General features: G+C 37.3%; 1 protein-coding gene and 1 pseudogene across 40 annotated transcripts in view; both read left to right on the top strand.

The window, feature by feature from the left end:
• LOC148108933 (pyruvate dehydrogenase E1 component subunit alpha, mitochondrial-like) overlaps window positions 1-9634 on the top strand; it is a 39808-nt pseudogene extending 30174 nt beyond the window's left edge.
• SLMAP (sarcolemma associated protein) overlaps window positions 1-22141 on the top strand; it is a 142775-nt gene that overhangs the window by 30947 nt on the left and 89687 nt on the right. The gene's annotated exons all lie outside the window — the stretch shown is intronic.

Here is a 22141-nt window from a genome sequence, read left to right as displayed (position 1 = left end):
AATAGAAATTTTATAACTTTTGTTTGCATGACATTGTACTTTTCTAGTTCTTAATTTTTTGATAGTTTTTATATTACTGTCTTTGTTTCCATTGTCTGTGGTTTCCATACAGACTTTGTCTTTATTCTTTCAATTTCCCCACTAATTCTCTGAAAATTCACATGTTTACAGTCTTAAATGACCACTTCTAAGAACTTTATTTCAAAATTTATGTATTTATGATGAATTTCGTAACCATATTTTTAATTTAATTTTTTTAATGATTTTTTATTATATTATGTTAGTCACCATACAGTACATCCCCAGTTTCTGATATAAAGTTCGATGACTCATTAGTTGCATATAACACCCAGTGCACCATGTAATACGTGCCCTCCTTACTACCCATCACCGGTCTATCCCATTCCCCCACCCCCCTCCCCTCTGAGGCCCTCAGTTTGTTTCTCATAGTCCATAGTCTCTCATGTTTCATTCCCCCTTCTGATTACCCCCCCTTTCTTTATCCCTTTAAAGTATACACTTTAGTGGTTTTAGTGTACTCACAAAATTGTGCAGTTACTACCACTATTTATTTCCAGAATGTTTTTATTGCCCTCCAAAGAAACTCTCTACCCATTTAGCAATCACTCTTCATTTGCTCCTCTCCCAGCCTCTAGCAACCATTAATCTACTTTCTGCCTCTATAGATTTACCTATCTGGGACGTACTTCACGTAAATGGAATCATATAACATATGGACTTGCATATCTGGTTTCTTTCATTCAGTGTAGTCTTTTCAGGGTTCATCCATGTTTAGCATGTATCCATACTCTCTATCTTTTGTTGTCAAATAATATTCCATTGTAGGGATATACCACATTTCATTTATCACATCTGCCACATACTCAGTTGATGGACATTTGCATTGTTTCTATTTTTTGGCTATTATGAGTAATACCGCTGTGAACATACATGTACAAGGTTTTGTGTGGACATATGTTTTTAGTTCTCTTGGTTATATGCCTAGGAATAGAATTGCTGGGTCATATTGTAACTCCATATTTAATGTTTTAAGAAACAACCAAACTGTTTCCCAAAGCAGCCGCACTGTTTTACATTTCCACCGGCAGTGTATGAAGGTTCAGTTTCTCTACTTCTTGGCCAGTACTTGTTACTGTCTTTTTTATTGTAGCCATCTAGTATGAAGTGATAGCTCACTGTGATTTTGATTTGCATTTCCCCAATAACTAATGATGTTGTGAGCATCTTTTCATGTACTTACTGGCTATTAATTTTTTTCGGAGAAATGTTCATATCCTTTTCCCACTTAAAAAATAAGGTTGTTTATCTTTTTATTGCTGAGTTGTGTATTCTGGATATAATTCCCCTATCAGTTGAATGATTTGCACATATTTTTTTCCATTTTATACGTTGATGGTGCCCTTTTTTGTTGCTACAGTAAAATATACATTTTTTAGCATTTTAAGTGTACAGTTCAGTTGTATTAAATACATTTACAATGTTGTGCAACCATCACCTTTATTCATTTCCAGAATTTTTGCATCATCTCAGACAGAAGCTCTGTACCCATTAAGCAATAACTCCCCTTCTTCATCTCCCCCAGCCCCTGATAACTGCTGTTTCTACTTTGTGGCTCTATGAATTTGCCTATTCTAGGTCCCTCATATAAGTAGAATAATATAATATTTGTCCTCAAGGTGTCTTTTATAAGCACAAGTTTTTAATTTTGATGAAATTCACTTACTTATTTTTTATATTTGAAGTACGTTTTAATGATCTTAAAATTCTTCATTTATATTGTCATTTGTGCTTTTGATGTCATATCTAAGATGCTGTTGCCTAATCCAAGGTCATGAAGATTTATTTTAATCATTTTTTAGTACTCTCTTACTTGGCTCTTTCATCCATATTCAGAACATCAGTATAACTATCAAAGGTTCTATGAGAAGAGTTTATTAAATATTTTCTTTTAAAATTTTTAGATTGAGGCTCCTGGGTGGCTCAGTTGGTTAAGTGTTCAACTCTTGATCTCAGCTCAGATCTTGATCTCATGGGCCATGAATTCAAGCCCCACGTTGGGCCCCGCACTGGGCGTGGAGCCTACTTTAAAATAAAATAGGATAGCATAGAATAGAATATCTAGATAAGGATAGTGGGTTTCAGACTTTAGCATCTACTGGGATACTTACTAAAGCTGCAGGTTCCTCAGAGGATTTTTGTACATTTGTAGTAAACTTCTAGGAGACTTCATTATGTTGAAAAAGTGTAGAAGTAAAATAGGCCATCATAGTGATTAAGAGCATGGATCCTGGAACCTAACTACCTGGGCGTGAATCCTGGCTGTCAGTTTCTAGCTATATGATCTTGGTCAAGTCACTTGTTCTCTCTGGGCATTCATTCCCTCTCTTATTGGGTCCTTTGTTCTCTCTGTTGCAAGCATTAAACAAGCAAATATCTGCAGAGGGCTTAGTCAATTTGGCAGTAGTGTTAACCACATACATGTTAGATATTGTCATACCCTTTAACTTTAGTAATGTCATTTCTAAGGACTTAATCTAAGAACATTATCAGAGATGTTGCATAAAGATGTAGATATAACAGTTTCATCACAGAAATTAATTGCAAGAATTTACCATATATAGTCTAAATTAATGAAATTTATGAAATATCATTTGCTATTTAGTCTATTTTCAAAAAATATTTAATGCCGTGAAAAATAATGATGTAAGTGAAAAAGGTAACTACATATACAACTGTATATAAAGTATGTCTCTAAATTTCTTTGAAAATATGGGGCAGGGAAGCAGAGTGTTAGTCTTACAATGCATATAGAGAACTATGTGAAACTGTTGATAGTGGTTATTCTTGGAAGCTAGAAGGAGTGAATTTAATTTTCTTCTGTGCTTTATTGAATTCTCCTGCCTTCAACAATAAGTGCTTTATATTCAGAAAAACAAATGATTTTTTAAAAAGACCAAACATGGGGGAAAGCCCACTTTAAAATGGGAAGAATGACAGAAAAATAGGAAAAGCCCAGTGTGAAATAGGAAAGCATAATGTCAGTAGGAAACCTGAGTCCTTGTACTCGTATTGCTGTTAAATAGTTTCAAGCCTTGGGGCGCCTGGCTGGCTCAGTTGGTAGAGCATATGACTCTTGATCTTGGGGTTGTGAGTTCGAGCCACATTTTGGGTTGGCAGATTACTTAAAAAAAAAAAAAAGTTTTGAACCTTGAATGAATTTTCTTTCTTCCTTGGGGGACACAGTTTCCTCATCTGCAAAATGAGGAGTTGGGTTAAAATTAAAAAGGCAGTGTGCAGAGTGGTTAAGAGCTGGGAGGTGAGAGAGGAGAGTTAGGGACTACTGTTGAAGAGATCACTGTGTGGGTTCATGTCCTGCTTCTTCCTGTTCACTTGGTGACTTCTGGCAAGTAATTTAACCTCTCTGTGCCTCAGGTTTCTTGTTTATAAAGTGGGGATAATAATAATACCTCATGGGGGATTGTGAGAATTAAATGAGTTAATAATACATGTGAAGGACTTAATAATACAGACAGAGTCTGACACAGTAAGGACTCAATAAATGTTAACTGTTTTTACTGATAGGTAAGATTCTTTCTAGTGCAGTCATTTATTTCCAATAATATTATTAGTCAAGTGAGTGATTCTCAAATTTGTCTATCATTTGGAAATTTAGCTAATTTTTTATTTAGATATTTTTGAGATGATGGAGACTATTGATTTGTGAAATTGAATATTTTGAGGTCCCTCTTCCCCTCCCCCACCTTTATTTAATGTCTTTTGTCTTATTACAGGCAGCTTCTTTGGGGCCCTAAGTTATCTCATTGTTGAGAGTACTTTATAGACCTTTTCAGCAGTAAAAAATCTCATTTGATTTTATAGAGATTTTTTTCTAACTCTTTTTGTTCTGAAGCTAATGTATGTAGCTTAATATATTTGTAATTAAATTGTATAGTCTGTTAGGTTGTACCTATGTTTCTTCAACTATTGTCTTAATTTTAAATTTAGGAAATGGCATAAAGCCCAAGGAAATGTTATAATCCAATCGACTAGTCCATTCTAGGAAAAGCTAATTTATAAAGTCAGCTAGAAGTTGTTAGAGCATGACGTACAGTGTGACTGGATTGATGCATAGATGTTACTTAACTTAATCCCAGAAAAAGAATGTATCCAAATGCTTTAAGAGATAAATCTGAGTATGTGAAAATCACTTTCAGAGTCAGCAACCATGTTAATGCATTTTGGAACTCTGAATACACACTACAGGAATAGATGACTTTCATAATATTATATCATTTTCTTTCACTGACTATATGAGATACTTAATTAAGTCTTCAGTTGAATAGTGACTCTACCACTATCAATTTTGCTAACTTAATATAACCTATTTGTAAAATATTTATTTCTGTGATCACTAGCAAGAATGAATGTTTCTTTGCTACGTATATTTATCTCGAATGAACAGGAAATGCATTTTGGAACTCTGTGAGCAAAATTTTTGGAAATTTTTGTCTGTGAGCAAGTCACTGTATGGTACCTCAGTTTATAATGGCAGTGATAATGAAGATGATTACATTTTTTTCATACTGGGGATAAGAATGAGTTATATTTTAATACATTTATTCTTACATCTTTAGAAGCTCTCCCCTTCTCTGCACGGTTGTAGCTGTAGTAGGCAGCCCACTACAAAGGTCATTATTAATTCTGTGTTAGAGAACAAATTAGTTGAGTAACATTGCCAGGAAGCAAAAGGCAAGAATTTGACTTCCACAGTTAAGGGATGCAGTTTGTTACTTAAAACAGATATTAGAGGATATTTTCCTCTAATTATAATGACTTTTGTTTATAAAACATACCTAGCTAATTCCCATAGCAGGAGAAAAGTGCTGTATTTTGATAGACAATCAGCTCGAGACAGCTTTGTGACTCACTGAAGGAAGAGGGGAGAGTTCTTTTCGCCTTAGGGATTGATTTTATTTTAGGATGAGTTCTTTGTGAGATATGAGAGAGTTACCACCCTACATGTCAAGTGTCTTACTCTGTCTTCCCTGAGATTTAACTCAATGCCTCCAAATTCCCCAAGTGTATACTTTTGTAACTTCTGCTACTTGGTTCATGTTAATTACATAGTGTTTATATTTCTCCCTCCATATTTATTTTTTTAAAAGATTTTTATTTGAGAGAGAGCAAGCGAGTATGAGTGGGGGGAGAAGCAGATGGAGAGAGATAGGCAGGCTCCCTGCTGAGCAGGGAGCCCGATGTGGTACTCAATCCCAGAACCCTGGGATCATGACCTGAGCCAAAGGCAGACTAAGCCACCCAGACGCCCCTTGCACCATAAACTTTAAAAGGTGGATTGTTGGGGCACCTGGGTGGCTCAGTTCAGTTAAACGTCTGACTCTTTGTTTTGGCTCAGGTCATAATCTCACAATTGTGGGATTGAGCCCCGAGTCGGGCTCCACACTCAGTGTGGAGTGTGCTTGAGAGTCTCTCTCTCCCTCTCCGTTTGCCCCTTTCCCTGCTGGTGTGCTCACGCACTCGCGTTCTCTCTCTCTCAGATAAAACAAATAAATAAATAAATATTTAAAACTTGAGATTGGATAAATATCATGGACCGTCTCATCTCAGCCTTACTGGGCTCACTGCTTTACCTTTACTTGTGGACTTCCTGTCCCAGAAATCTGTAGAGTTTACAAGACAAAGAGAAGCTTGTACTAAAGAAAAGGATGGATCAATGCACATGTACACCAAGAACTGCTACTGGGGCAATGGCATGGTCAGAGATCTGGTCCCCCTGGGTGCTGGTATTGGTCTGGCCTATAAATACAATGGAAAAGAGGAGTTCTGCTTGACTTTGTATTTGAAAATTACAATATGGCAGTTTTATGGAAATCACCATTTATTTTCATCTGTAAGAATAGCTGCTATGGAATGGGAGCATCTGGTGAGAGAGCAGCAGCTAGCACTGATTACTACAAGAGAGACAATTTTATTCCTGGGCTAAGAGCAGATGGAATGTATGTTCTATGTGTCCAGGAAGCAACAAAGATTGCAGCTGCCTATTATAGATCTGTAAAGGGGCCCATGCTGATGGAGCTGTAGACTCACCAATATCAAGGACACTGTATGAGTGATCCTGGAGTCAGTTATCATACACAAGAAGAAATTCAAGAAGAGTGACCTCATTATGCTTCTCAAAGATAGAATAGTAGACAGCAGTACTGTCAGTGTTGAAGAATTAAAGGAAACTGATGTTGAGGTGGGTAAAGAAATTAAAAACACAGTCCAGTTTGCAGCAGTTGATTATGAACCAATTTTAGAAGAATTAAGACATATCTACAGCAACAATCCACCTTTTAATGACTGTGTAATAATGGAAACCACTTCTGGATTTTTTGGTAGATAAGCAGCTACCAGAGCCTAAAGCCAAGTGAAGGCAAATAAAATCAGTGGGCATCTAAATAAACATTGAGAACTTTGGTTCCATGAAAAATGAGAAAAATGGAAATGGGACATCATTTGCATTCATTATGAGAGAAAAATGAAAATATGGAACACATAAAATGCCCCTTTTTTAAAAGATTATTTATTTTATTTATTTATTTATTTATTTATTTATTTATTTATTTATTTATTTATTTATTTATTTAACAGAGAGACAGCCAGCCAGAGAGGGAACACAAGCAGGGGGAGTGGGAGAGGAAGAAGCAGACTCCCAGCGGAGGAGCCTGATGCGGGGCTTGATCCCAGGACTCTGGGATCACGCCCTGAGCCGAAGGCAGACGCTTAATGACTGAGCCACCCAGGTGCCCCAAAATGCCCTTTTTAACATAAAAGAAGGCCATCAAGACTATTGTAGATCAACAGGCCAACGAAAAAGCAGCCTGTTCATTCGAGATAAATATACGTAGCAAAGAAACATTCATTCTTGCTAGTGATCACAGAAATAAATATTTTACAAATAGGTTATATTAAGTTAGCAAAATTGTTAGTAGTAGAAAGGTTATGGTAGTGATGTTGCTTCCTACATTGACCTAGTTCGTGTGCAAAGCAACATGACCAGCCTGTTCAGATCTTTGGAATAGTAAGATTCTGAGGCAACTTTCATTTTAGCTTCCTTGAATGTAATTGAAAGTTTTTAATAGTAAATTACTAAGGAAGGGAATAAATCAAAAGATAAGAAAACAGCTGCAGATTTTCCCCATGTGCTGAAGTTGAGTCTGGTTGTGCTTTCCTCTCCACTGTGTCTGTGACTCATTCCAACTCTGGAAGCACTAACCCAACATAGCTTTTTTTCTTTCTGGCCCAGAAGAGCGCATGTTTGCTCTGTTGTAGTCTGAATCCTGCTTTTATAGCTTTGGCTAAATCCAGTGTTCTTTAATCCAATGACTTTAATCCAATGACTCACACCTTGGGAGTTCCCCACCCCACTCTAAGAGAAAATGCTATAAACTTTCCCTTTGGAGTAAATCCGTCAGTTCTTGCTGCATTTTACTGATTTTGCTTTAGGCGCTCATATGAAAATATGCTTCCCGTTGATTTTTTTTTTTTAAAGTTCCTTGTGGTGTTCTTCTGTTTAGGTGGGACCAAACACTTGTGTCACTCGAAGTTAGTACACTACAGTACAGTTATCCAACAATCAGTGATTTTTTAGTTTGACAAATTGTCTGCCTAAAAGTGATAAAATCAAGAAATGGAAATTGATCCTTGCTCTATTTATTTTCCCCGTGCGTCTTTCAAGTTATCTTTTTTTCTTCCAACATCAAAAACTCTTTACATTTCTGGTAGGTTTTTATTGCATTGATAATATTTTTCCCTAATTTCTAACATCATAGGTTTCTACATCATCTATGTTTATAAATACTTTTCCTTGTTATATAAGGCTGTAAGATTTTTATATTGTTAGTTGAGCTTATGTGAAGTCATAGGTAATGTGTAACAATCAAGAAATTAGGAATGATAAAAAGCAAAAAATTCTTAATCATTTTATTATGCTTGACAGTGATTTTGGTTTATTAAGAAATATATTACCAATTTTCTGTATATAGAACAACCACAAATACACTTCTACTACAACTGGAAATAGTCTCTTCCTGTAGGTAGTGGCGTAGCTGTGCTTAGTCTCTTCAGGCGTTTCACTCAAATTGACTTGACTACTTAAGGATCTCAGGAAGAGAAGGCCCTGTAGGTTCTATTAATTTTTGAAAAATTAATGCAACAGAATTGAAAAGTTCAGACTGTTATGTGATTCGACTTCTTGATCTCTGATTTCTGCCAGCTTATTTAGGTCACTTACAGCATTTCTTGTTACACTGGGAGAGGTCTGTTTCCCTGGTGTCTTGGAGGTTTCTTTCCCTGATTTTTCTTATACCTTTCTGACTGTCCTATCTGATATCCCTTCAAGCATTTTCTTCACTAATTTCTCCTTAAATGCTTGTGTGCCTTAAAGTTCAGTCATTGTTTTCCCTGTAATTGTTACTTTTGGATCATCTCATACATCATAATAATTTTAATAACCACTCAAATGCTGATGCCTTTCAGATATCTTGAGCCTGAAGGTCCGAGTTTTCTATCTTCTGCCTGCTTACATTGACTCACTTGGATGTCCTATAAAGACTCCAAAAGCAGTAGACCCCAAAGTGAAATGAATCATTCACTCTCCCCCCCCAAATATTTCCAAATACAGATAATGGCATTATCATCTGCCTAGTAACCCACGCTAGAAACTGCTACCTTCAACACTGAACCAATAGGATCTATCACTAAACCCCTTTTACTACTGACGCTACTGTAGGTAAGAACCTTGTTATTTCTTTATTTTAGTAGCCTCATAACTGGGTTCCCTGCCTTCACTCTAGTACCCCTCAAACTATCCCCTCCCCATGTGCAATGTCATTTTGATCTCAGTACTTTCCTTCCTAAATCCTATAGTGGCAAGTCCTCTGTCATCATACAATAAAGGTTGTTCTGCTATATATGTCTTAAAAAGCTTGGTGACTGCTTACCTCTCCAGCCTCAGTCCTGTACTTCACATGCCAGGTCCCCTCCTCAGTCTCCCCCACCCCCACCCCATGTTGTTTCTTACCTCTTTTTGCTCACTGTGTTTCAATCCCTTCTCTACTCTCTTGACTCACTCTTAGTCCACCTTCATGACTCAGGATGGACAGCTTCTTTAGGAAGCCACTTCTGAATCCTCAGGGAGCCCTTCCAAGTGTCCTTCCTCTCTACTGGATCATTCCTGTTAGTATAGGAAACTGTGATTTTTCTTTTATTTAAAGAAAAAATTATCTTGACTTCACTTTCTCTTCTAGCTATTGATCATTTTTTTGATAAAATTTTTTATTGAGGTATAATTGATATAAAACATTATATTAGGTTCAGGTATGCAACATGATGAGTCAGTATTTTTATATATTGGGAAGTGATCACCACAATAAGTCCAGATAACATCCATCATCATACATAGTTACAGAATTTTTTTCTTGTTATAAGAACTCTTAAGAGGGGTGCCTGGGTGGCACAGCGGTTAAGCGTCTGCTTTTGGCTCAGGGCGTGATCCCGGTGTTCCGGGATCGAGCCCCACATCAGGCTCCTCCGCTATGAGCCTGCTTCTTCCTTTCCCACTCCCCCTGCCTGTGTTCCCTCTCTCGCTGGCTGTCTCTATCTCTGTCAAATGAATAAATAAAATCTTATTTTATTTATTTATCGAGCCTGATGTGGGGCTCGATCCCGGAATGCCGGGATCACTCGCTGAGCCGAAGGCAGACGCTTAACCGCTGTGCCACCCAGGCGACCCTACAATACAGGATTATTAACCATAGTCACTATGCTGTACATTACATCCCTGTGACATATTTATTTTATAACCAGAATTTTATATGTTTTGACACCCTTCACCCATTTCTCCTGACCCTAACCCCTGCCTCTAGCAACCGCCAGTCTGTTCTATCTATGAGCTTGTTTTTGTTTTTTTTTTTGGTTTAAGATCCCACATGTGAGTGAAATCATATGGTATTTGTCTTTCTCTGATTTATTTCACTTAGCATAATGCCCTCAAGGTCGGTCTATGTTGTCACTAATGACAAGATTTTGTTCTTTTAACGGCTGAATAATATTCCATGGTATGTGTATATATGTATATGTGTGTGTGTGTGTGTGTGTGTGTGTGTGTGTGTATCACTTTTTCTTTATCCATTCATCCACCAGTGGACACTTAGGTTGTCTCCATACCTTGGCTATTATAAATAACGCTACAGTGAAAATGGGGGTACATATATCTTTTTGAGTTAGTGTTTTCGTTTTTCTCAGGCAGATACCCAGAAGTGGAATTCCTGGATCATACGGTAGTTCTCTTTTTAGTTTTTTTGAGGAACCTCCAGACCATTTTCCGTAGTTGTTCCACCAGTTCACATTCCCACCAAAGTGCACAGGGATCTGTTTTCTCTGCATCCTTACCAACACTTTATTTCTTGACTTTTTGATAATAGCCATTCCAACAGGTATGAGGTGATACCTCGTTGCGGTTTTGATTTATATTTCCCTGATGATTAGTGATGTTGAGCATCTTCTCATGTACCTGTTAGACATCTGTATGTCTTCTTTGGAAAAATGTCTGTTGAGATCCTCTGCCCATTTTTTAATCAGATTCTTTCTTTCTTTCTTTCTTTCTTTCTTTCTTTCTTTCTTTCTTTCTTTCTTTCATCTTGTGTTGGATGAGTTCTTTATATATTTTGGATATTTACCCCTTATTAGATAAATGATTTGCAAATATTTTGTCATTCAGTAGATTGCCTTTTTTGTTCATGGTTTTCCTGGCTGTGCATGCTCATTTCTTTGCTTCCCTTTAGAGCAAACCTCTTTTTAAAAAAAAAAAAAAGATTTTATTTATTCATTTGAGAGAGAGAGAGCGCACAGAGGGGACAGGCAGAGGGAGAGGGACAAGCAGACTCTCGACCGAGGAGGGAGTCTGACACAGGGCTCCATCCCAGGACCCGAAGATCATGACCTGAGACAAAGGCAGACACTTAACATCTGAGCTACCCAGGCACCCCTAGAGCAAAACTTCTTAAAAGATTTGTCTATTTGTGTGGTTTCTCATCCCTCTCATTCATTTTCTCTTGAATCATTCTGATAAGGCTTTCTTTTCCTTTCCTTTCCTTTCCTTTCCTTTCCTTTCCTTTCCTTTCCTTTCCTTTCTTTTCCTTTTTTTTTTTTTAAGAGAGGGAAAGAGAGAGAGAGAGGTGGGTGGAGGGGTGGAGGGGTGGAGGGAGAGGGAGAGAGAGAATCTTAAGCAGGCTCCATGCCCAGCATGGAGCCCAACATGGGGCTCGATCTCACAACCCTGAGATCATGACCTGAGCTGAAGTCAAGAGTCAGATGCTTAACCTACTGAGCCACCCAGGTGCCCCTTTCCGATCAAGCTTTCATTCACTGCTACTTCCATATAGTTCTTGTCAAGGTCATCAGTGGCTTCCGGGTTGCTTTTCCAGTATTCAGTTTTTGGTTTTTTATCTTACTTGATTTTTCAGCATTATTTGACGTAGTTGATTTCTCCCACGTTCTTGGAAAACATCATTCCCATAGCTTTGGGGACACACCACTTTCCCTTGATTCTTCTCATATTTCACTGGCCAACTTTTACATTTCCTTTGCTTGGTCTTTTTCTCTCTGACTGTAAATTTTGGACTGCTCCAAAGCTCTGTCCTTGGCCTTCTTGTCTGTCTTCTTGCTGTCTTGGTGATTTCATCCTGTCTCTTGACTTTAAATTCTTTGTATTTGCTGATGATAATAAAATTTTTATCTCAAGCTCAGACTTCTTCCCCAAGCTCTAAGCTCATGTCCAACTGTTTTTTTGACATTTCCACCTGATGTCCAGCCGATACCTCAGATTTAATATGTCCAGAGCCAGAGTTCTATCCCTTCCTTCAACCTCAATAAAAAAACAAAAACAAGAAACAAAAAGCAAAACCCCTCACCGTCAGCCCTTCCAGCTCACATAGAAGCAACTGCATCCTTCTAAGTTGCTTGGGATAAAAACTTTGGTATTGCTCTTGACTCCTTTCTTTCATATTGTACACCCGATCTGTCAGGAAATCTTGTGATGTACAAATTGCATTTCCTGTAAGTGCTGTGTTGTGTAAAAGGTTAATGTTATGCTTTTTCAGTTTTACAACACTTATTTTAAGGGCAAGAATCCCGAAGACCATAGTTTTACCAAGTCTCTTAGTTTGAATTCCCCCAGTAAAGAATTCTGATGGGTTGCTGAAGCTATTCCATTCAGAATTGAATCCTGTAATAAGAAAGAACAAAAGGAAGTGAGCTGCAAAAACTTTTAAGTATAGTTCAAAAGTCAGTGATTTTACCTCTGAAGTCTGTTCTTCACTTGTGCAAGATGATGACTAGTTTACTAACCCTTTTGAATTTATTGAACTTCTTTCCTCTTTCATCTCCCTTGATTGTTTACCTCTTTTCTTTCTAGCAGATTCTGTTTTTGTATGTTTTTCTCTCGTGTAGTTAAGTTTGTATCCCTGTTTTTTTTTCCTTCTTTTCATCGTCCTTTCACTGTCTTCCACTAAATGACTATGATGTGGAATTGAAAATTTGCTAGGCTTATTTAATAAAATTTTATATCTTTCTTAATTTTAAAGTTTAACTATTTAGGATTTCTTTTTGTGGAGATAAGCACTGTGAACGTTTTATATACATTCTTTCAGATTTTTATTTTATAATGGTGTATTACCATTAGAATCTATATAGTATATATCATTCTTTTTGTTAAAATATATATCATTTTTTTAAAAAAGGGATCACTGTATATCATGATATATTTTAATTTTAGTACCAATAACTCTACTTCATTTTTTGATGATTTTGGTATTGTGATTGTGATGTCTGATATTTCATCAGATCAGCATAATGTAGTTTGGTTAGGCGTTAGCTGTTTCTAGTTTTTAACTTCTGTTAACCTTGCCTAGTGATTTTGCCATTGCTTATGCATTTGCCATTGTATATGTGTGTGTGAATATTTCAGTGTTTCTATAGGTTAGATTTCTGGATGTGGAATTAAAGAGTATAAGCATTAAATATCTTCACAGGTATTGCTGAATTATTTCCCAAAAACATAGCAGTTTATATTCTCATGCCCAGTATGTGAGACTGCTGTTTCTTCACATTCTTGCCAGAGCCAAGTATAACACTAGTTTTAATTTTTGCCAAACTGATATTGACCACTCTGTTAATTGGCCATCTTCCTGAACTTTTAGGTCTTTTGAGAATTTTGGAGTTACGTGCTTATTTACCCCTTCCCATATATCTCTTTCTCTCTCTCTTTATTTTTTAAAGAGATTTTTATTTATTTGAGAGAGAAAACGTGAGGCGGGGGGGGGGGGGTGCAGGGAGAGGGACAGAAGGAGAGGGAGAGAGAGAATCCCAGGCAGACTCCCAGCTGAGTGCAGAGCCAGATGTGGGGCTCAGTCCCATGACCCTGAGATCAAGAGTCAGACGCTCAAGTGACTGAGCCATCTGGGCACCCACTCCCCCTTTAAACAGAAAATTCAAATAGTTTATGAGGGTGTAAATGGGGAGATCTCTCTCTCCTCTCCGGTAGTTTAAAGGGTGTCCAAATGGCAATTTGAGTTTTGCACTGAGTGAGTTACAGCCTTATATTTGTGTTGTTCTGTGATTTGACTCTGCTTCCAGCCCTGTCACTGAGGACCAGGAGTATGGTAGGGCTCTTGTTTAGAAATGGAATTATGGCATCTGATAAATATCTTGTGGCTTAATTTATTCATAAGTTGGCTCACAATGTTAGTTGAACTGTATGTAGATTGCTAATCTATGTAATATTTTCTAAGTGTATTTACATTTACCTGAGAATCATAATTTCATTTTGATTTAACATTGATTAAGGAATTCCCTGATCCATATTGTGTATGTGTTTTACATTTTTTGTAAAATGTTTTTAGTTTGCGCTGTAAGACAAAGGTTTAGCTCCTTTCCTTCTGTGCACAGGTTGTGGTTATTTATGGTAATATTCACGTGTAATGGGGCAATGACATTCTATTTTTAACACCTGTATGTGTTAGAGTTCAGCTGTTACTGATCTATTTATATCTCTATCAGCTGTTTACTATTTAATTAGTTGGCAAAAAACTTTATTTTTAAGAACTTGAACCAATAAAGGAAAGTCTTCCATCAGTTCCTTTGACTAAAGAAAGTCAAAATGACTACATATTTTTGCATATTCTGTGGATTTAATAGTAATAGTTGCCATTTGTTTATTTTTTATAGCTTAAATATGATTTAATGTGGTATATTAATCTATAATTATCAGAACTGATCTGGCTGGTTGACAGTGTTTTATATATGTATTTTTTTCTCCCGTTTGTTTAGTGTGTACAAATACTGTGCTTAGTGCTTTACATGCTTAGCATAATTTAACCTTTATAGCAAACACTCTGAGCTAGGTACTGATATCCTCAATTTATAAATAGGGATTTTTTAGAAGTGCCTTTTTATAACTAAAAGGTGTCTCGGAAAGGTTAAGTAACACTAATACTCAGGGTCACACAGTAAGTTAGAAGGTGATAGAAGTGGAGTTCAGATCTTCAATGTATGCTCTGTTTTATATAGCATGTTGTTATTTGGATGTAATACAGTTTGGCCTATCCTATGTTAAAACTTTTTAGCTTCCATTGTAGAGTATGAATTATTTAATGTATTTGTTCTACATTTTAAAAAATCATTTGTGACTTGTGCCTTTGGGAACTTTCTGACAGGCAATGAATATTACAAGTTAGAAAAGATGGGAAAATAGTGCTATTATTCCAAGTGTGATTTGGACATGAAGGTTTGGGAGTTAGCTGCTTAACTTAGAATAAAGCCTTGAGTCTCTAATTTAGGTGTTTATTTAGTGAGAAATGTTATCTGAGAGAGAAATCTTATTTGTTAGAGTGTTTAAACTGGGCTTCAGAAAGAAAAGGAGGCTTTTAACAAGTGAAGAGTGTGGGTAGGTGGAAGCAAGGGCTCTTCAGGTCCAAGAACAGCATAAGCAAACAGACGGAGGCTTGGGGCTTGTGTGCGGAATTGCTAGTAGTTAAGCAAGGCTGGAACGGATAATACTTTTTTTTTTTTAAGTAGGTTCCACATCCAGTGTGGGGCTTGAACTCACTACTCTTAGATCAAAAGTCACATGCTCTACCGACTGAGCCAGCCAGGCACCCCTGGAATGTATGATACTTTTAGGGAGAGTGGAAGATCAGGTTAGATAGAGTGATCAATGTCATTTTGAAAGTTATCACAGCTCTTAGATTTGATTTTGAAGACAGTAGACAGTCAACACCCCTTTTATAGAGGGAAACAAAGTGATCAAGTTTGCATTTTAGGAAATACCTCTAGCATCAATGTGAAGGACGGAGAGTGTGGTATCCTCGTCTTCATCCTGGCAGCGGTTATGGGCCTGGGTTAGAGGGACGGTAGTGAGCAGGAAAAGGCAGGGAGAGATTGTTCTGAATCACAATTCGTAGGAATTGGTCACATATTAGATGTCTTATGGGGTTATTGGAATAATTTATTATTACTAATAGTATTTGTTATTTTTACTGTTTTGTATGTGTGCTAAGTGGCTTCTGATAGTCACATTTATTCTATTATTAATGAGTCTGGGTTGTAAATATTACACTCATGAAATATTTATTTAAAATACAGTTTGGTGTTGGGGCTCATGGGTGGCGCAGTCAGTTGAGCCTCCGACTCTTGGTTTCTTTTTTTTTTTTTTTTTTTAAGATTTTATTTATTTATGTGACAGAGAGACAGCCAGAGAGAAAGGGAACACAAGCAGGGGGAGTGGGAGAGGAAGAAGCAGGCTCCCAGCGGAGGAGCCCGATGTGGGACTCGATCCCGGAATGCCGGGATCACGCCCTGAGCCGAAGGCAGACGCTTAACGACTGCGCTACCCAGGCGCCCCCGACTCTTGGTTTCTGCTCAGGTCCTAATCTGAGGGTCATGAGATCGAGCCCCACATCAAGCCCCTTGTTGGGTTCCACCTCAGCACAGGGTCTGCTTGAGATTCTCTCCCTCTCCTCCTGCCCCTCCTGGTTGCTCATGCTCTCTCTCTCTCTGGCTCTTGCTCTCAAATAAATAAATAAATCTTTTTAAAAAATTCTATTTGGTATTTATTCAGCAGACATTTTGTTAATGTCTAGGGATATCACTGAGAAAAAGGGATACCACTGATCCTCATCTCCACAGAATTTGCCATAGTGAAGAGGAGTCTAGTAGAGCTTTTTTGCTGTTCTTACTTTCTGTGTAATCCTTGGGCATATGATTTAACTCCTGATCCTGTCTGATCATGTGGGATACTGCTTATATCATAGTGTTCTGAAGTTTGGATGAGATAATGTGTGTAAAGTACCTGGCATAGTCCCTGGTATAGGCTAATGCTTGTTCTCTTTAATCTCCACGGACACAGAAGCTGGGAGTCATAATTTATTAGGATTGTTTGTTAAGTAGGTGACAATAGGTAGCAAATGTCATTTTTGAAAGAAATTTTAAAAGTTTACCTGTCATGATGATTTGGTATCATAAAACCTAATTACTGTTTTGTTTTCTCCATTTTAAGTATAGATAGGCTTGTGTGTCAGCCTCGATTTGCTGATCTATAAAATGATCAAAAGCATTCTTATTTCACAGGGTGGTTGGGAGAAATATTGGATATCGGATATGAAATTACCAGACAAACATAAGTACATAGCTGAATGGTTGAGGTCAAAGAGTTTAAAATGTACATCTCTCCCAGTTACTAGCTTGGGAGGCCCTTTTTAACCTCTTTTAGTTCTAATTTATCTGTAGTATAGGGATAATAAAACATGTATGTCTATAAGATTGTTGTAAAGATTAAGTGAAAGAATGCATAGGAAGTAGTTTATCCGAGCACATGGTAAGCTCTCAGAAACCTGTGATTATTTTATATTATATGGTATCCTTTTGACACTATTGAACAGTGAACTCTTCTTTGTTTGGCTTTGCTCTGTAGTTGAAATTTCTATATAGCTGAATTCTGAATATAAGCATGTTACCTTTCATGGTAGTGAAAGAAATCAATGATCCTTTTCAAAGTAAACTTCACTTTGGCCCTAAAAGTTTCCTAGGGAAAAATATTTTAGGCCTTGTATTTAAGTCATAAATGGAGGTTGAATTTGAATGTGATGCTAAATTTCAGTTGAAAATAAAAAAGGAATTAATAACTCTTAACTGAGGCATTACCTGCGCATCCTCAGGAGCATGGATGTCATGAGGGATATTGGGAGTAGATGGAGTTTGAACATCTGAGTCATGTGACAGCAGACAAACAAGAGCCTCTGGGTTATACTCAACCCTGTAACGGGTTTATTTTCTTCGGTCCCAGGATTATTTCCCATCTTAGTCAAAATGATTGTTCCATAAATTGCATTCTTATTATTTCTATTTATTCATTTAATACTCAGTGACTTTAATTGTTTTCCTTTCTCTTTCAAAGTAGAATTATTATGATTTTTAAAGAACTCATCTGCAAATGTGTGAATTGTCAAAACCTTGAGGAGATAAATCTCCGGAAGAGTTAATTATCACAAAAAATGAAGAGACAAGGGGCACCTGGGTGGCTCAGCCAGTTACGTGTCTGCCTTCTGCTCAGGCCCCACATTGGGCTCCCTGCTCTGTGGGGAGTCTGCTTCTCCCTCTTCTTCTGCCCCCCCACCACGTGTATGTGCGTGTGTGTGTGTGTGTGTGTGTGTGTGTGCCTGCACCCACATGTGTTCGCTTGCTCGCTCTCTCTGCACTCTCTGTCTCAAATCAAGAAAATCTTTTTAAAAAATGAAGAGACATGATTAAAGACCAAGTTGTTCTAAACATTATGATTATATGCCCGGGCACCTGCTCAGTTGGAAGAACATGCGACTTTTGATCTTGGGGTTGTGAGTTTGAACCCCATGTTGTGTGTAGAGATTACTTAAAAATAAAGCCTTAAAAAAAATTGTATGCCAGTCTGAGTGGTTGTGTCTAAAGGATGGAAAAGGCCATCGTGGTTATTTTCGTTACCTTAGTAAGCATTTTAAAACTATAAATGAGGGTGCCTGGGTGGCTCAGTCAGTTAAGTATCTGCCTTTGGCTCAGGTCATGATCCTGGGGTCCTGGGATGGAGTCAGCATGGAGCCTGCTTCTCCCTCTGCCTGCTGCTCCCCTGCCTGTACTCTCTCTCTGACAAATAAATAAATAAAATATTTAAATAAAAATCGAAGTAAAAAGCTATGAATGTTCTTTTGAGGGGTAGATGTGCTATTTTATCTTTTAACATTTCCATTGAATTTGCCAAATAAAGTGTTTTATGTGTGGGCAGTTTTCTTTCTTTCTTTCTTTCTTTCTTTCTTTCTTTCTTTCTTTCTTTCTTTCTTTCCTTTTTTTTTTGTTTCTAAGTAAAATCTAGATTCCTATATTTTGCCAGTTTTGCCAGTCTTTAATGGAAACTTTTTTTTTTTAGTTTCTTCCTCTACCCCACTTCTTAGTGACTATATAAATTAATGTCACTGTCCTTAGACTGAGCCTGTTGTGTGCATTATTAAATAATATAAGACTACATCCTTTACACCTAGTGACCTTGTTCAGTATTTCCCACAAATGTGATCACAGTGGTTTACTTTTGTGGCAAACAAGGCTATTATTCTATCAGAGATAAAGAATGAAGGTGCAGTTATTTTGTTGTTTTAGCTGATCTCAGGATGTTTTAAGGCAACATTTTGTGAGGAAAATAATGACCTATAAAGTATAGTCAGAGTATTGTGTATTTAAAATATCACAGTATCCCCTTGGTCTATCTCTACTGTGCTAAAAAACATGTTTTTTTTTTAAAGATGTTATTTATTTGAGATAGAGTGAGCATGAGTTGGGGGAGGAACAGAAGGTGAGGGAGAAGCACACTCCCCACTGAACCAGGGAGCTGGAAGATGTGGGGTTAGATCCCAGGACCCTGGGATCAAGACCTGAACCGAAGGCAGATGCTAAACTGAGCCACCGAGGCACCCCCCATGGTATTTTTTATAAATACCTACTTATTTTATATTTTAAAAGATTTTACTTATTTTAGAGAGAGAAAGAGCTAACATGAATGGGGGAGGTAGGGGGGAGGGGGAGGGAAGCAGACTCTGTGCTGAGTGGGGAGCCTGATGTGGGGCTCAGTCTCATGACCCTGAGACTAATACCTGAGCTGAAACCAAGAGTCGACACTTAACCAGCTGTGCCACCCAGATGCCCCAATACCCACTTATTTTAAGTATTGAAATAAAAAAAAAGTGATGTTCTTTGAGGTAGTTGGAGGCTTCTTGGGGTCTAAAAAATTGAGTTTGGGATCAGTATCTGTTTTTTAATACCAATTACTCTAAGTAGGAGCCTGAGAGGCAAAGTTAAATGCATCTTGCTGGGATTAACACACCATGAGAGGAGAAAATAATCAGGATTTGCTTGTCAACCTATCAGTTTTGGGATGATGTGGGAAATAGGTTAATCTCCTTTGGATTAGAATTTGGTGTAGGCTTTCAATAGCCTCACCTCTCAAAACTAATATGATGATATATTTATTTTGTATCTTGCTGAGCTTCAAAAAATCTAATTTACTTTGTCCTGAATTCTCAGTGAAAATTGTCACAATTTGCATATTTAAGAAGGATGTAGTCATTCTAGCTTTATTTTGTATGTTTTGTAATGTTCTCATTAAATTAAAAAAAAATTTTCCTTCCACCTTCTCTGTGTTTGTTCTTCATACTCTTCTCTGTTTCTGTGTGGAGATAGAGAAATACTTTTTCTTCTCTTCTTTCTCTTTTTTTGAGCTGTCTCCCATAAGAAGAAATTATTGTACAATGAATGTATCTGGAATATCACTGGGAAATGGAAAAAATCTTGGCAAATTCATAACATTTGCAAGACCTTTGGGTGGACAAGTTCATTCTAGTTACATGTGAGATTTTATTTTGGTGGAGAACATTTTGCCACTTTTCTATGTGTTTTCCTGTAGTATATGAGTAAAACTTTGTATTTCCCCCTTCAGTGGCACAACTTAAAAATTTCAGCCTCTGAAACATGTAGTTCTTTGCTAGTCAGGAAGCCAAGAAGGTTATTTAAACAAAACATATATAAAATATATAAACAAACAAATTCATATATAACATTCATGGTGTATTCTAAGAAATAACTAAATTGTTGGTGGCAAAAAATGTATAAGTCATGGATCTCCCTATTTCTAGTTACTCCCACTGGAGATCATCCTACACACAGTTGCTAGGTTATCAGAACTGTTAGAATAATCTCCCTAAAACAATATTTTCATCAAATCCTTTAGTGGCTTCTCTTAAGAAACCTCAACTCCTTAGTACAGTGTGGAAGGCCCTCTAACAGCTTCACTTTATCTTGCATTTCCCCACTTCTTCCTCTGTTTGGTTTTTGTTACCCTCTAGGACTGGGTATTAACTATATATAAATGTACTGCAATACCTGTTCCTCCTCCACCTCCTCTTTCTCCTTGCCTTTCATTCAGATCACCACCCTCACTTGTAAGTGCCTTCTTAGCAACTAACTGTGCCTAACTGTTCTTTTCAGCAGCCTCTCAGGATTTTAGTACTTAATTCATACTCTCTTAACTTATTCTCAATGTAGAGGTGCTCTGCATTTGATTTTATGGATGTGCAGTCTCTCTAAGACAGGTGCCAAGTAAATGATTTGCCTTAATGATAGAGTTAGAGTTGAAATTGATTCTTACTATTCTGATTGCTTCAGGAAAACTTCATAAACAAAGTGATATTTCATAAGTTTGTACTCAAAGACCAGAGTGTGTTTAATCTAAGTAAGAGAGGAGGAAGACAGTGTGGAGGTTTTAAAGGAATAAGAATGTGAAATCTGCAGTAGCTGTGAGACCATGGCAAGCTACTTAATATACCTGAGCCTCAGTTTCTTACTCTATGAAATGGAGATGGTAATATTTACTTGGTAGGATTGTTGTGAGGATCAGAAGTACCTGCACATAGCAGGCAGTCAAAAAAACAGTAGCTATTATTATAGATTAGGGATTTGTTTGACTTGGCCCTAGAAAATTTATAGATTGAAATAGAGCTAATGGGGGTGACATCATGGAAAGTGGCAGAGAAGGGAGCTCCAAAAATTGGTTCTTTCACCAAGACAGCTATTAAGCTAGCATGAACTGTCCAAAGCAATTATTTTAGAATTCTTCAGTCTAGTCAAGCACTTGCAGTATCCAGTGGAGTGCTTAATGAAGAAAGAGGCTGGTAAATTTCTGAGAATTTTGGTGTTTTGCACAGTGACTACCATTTTCTATCCCCCATCCTTCTGGCAGGCAGCTGGTGGTAGGGTGGCCCGTGGTTCCTGATGTGACTTTCTTCTCCTTCAGAAATTGTGGTTTTATGTTTTGACTGCTGGTTTGATTGCCGAGCACAGAGACTGGCCATTGTTCCAAACCCCATAGGCTAAAGTGGTTTCCCCGGCATCTGCCAAGGGAATTTAAAGAGACAAAATACTCTTCTTTCCGACTGAATCCTGGCATTTAAGGAAATCTCTGTCAGGACTCTGGCTGACCACAGAAATAACTGAACAGAGACTTCCATGACAACACACAACAAGGAATATAGACTTTGCAAAAAAAAAAAAAAAGTTTGGAATTCACAATAGTCAACTGTATCCCTCATCAATTAATAGCAATCACTAGAAAGAGGAGAGAACCTAATTTCTAGAATTACCACATTACAACATTCAGGATGTCCAATTTTCAACAAAAATTACAAAACATACAAAGAAATAGAAATTATGGCCCATTCACAGGAGAAAAAAGAAATCCCTGAAGAAGCTGAGGCAATGGACTTATTAGACAAAGAGTTTAACTACTTTAAATGTGCTCAGACTGCTGAAGGAAGACATGGACAAAGAACTAAAGGAAATCAGGAAACAAAGTTTAAACAATTGGGGAATATCAACAGAGAGATAGAAATTATAAAAAGTACAATAGCTGAAATAAAAATCAGTGGAAGGTTTGGTGGCATATTTGAGCAGGCAAAGGAAAGAATCAAAAAAACTTGAAGATAGGGCCATT

Source organism: Ursus americanus, chromosome 14 (assembly GCF_024610735.1).
Source record: "Ursus americanus isolate L20-20 chromosome 14, mUrsAme1.1.p, whole genome shotgun sequence".
NCBI lineage: Eukaryota > Metazoa > Chordata > Mammalia > Carnivora > Ursidae > Ursus > Ursus americanus.
Note: the sequence above shows the minus strand (reverse complement) of the source record. Positions and strands in the feature narration are given on the sequence as shown.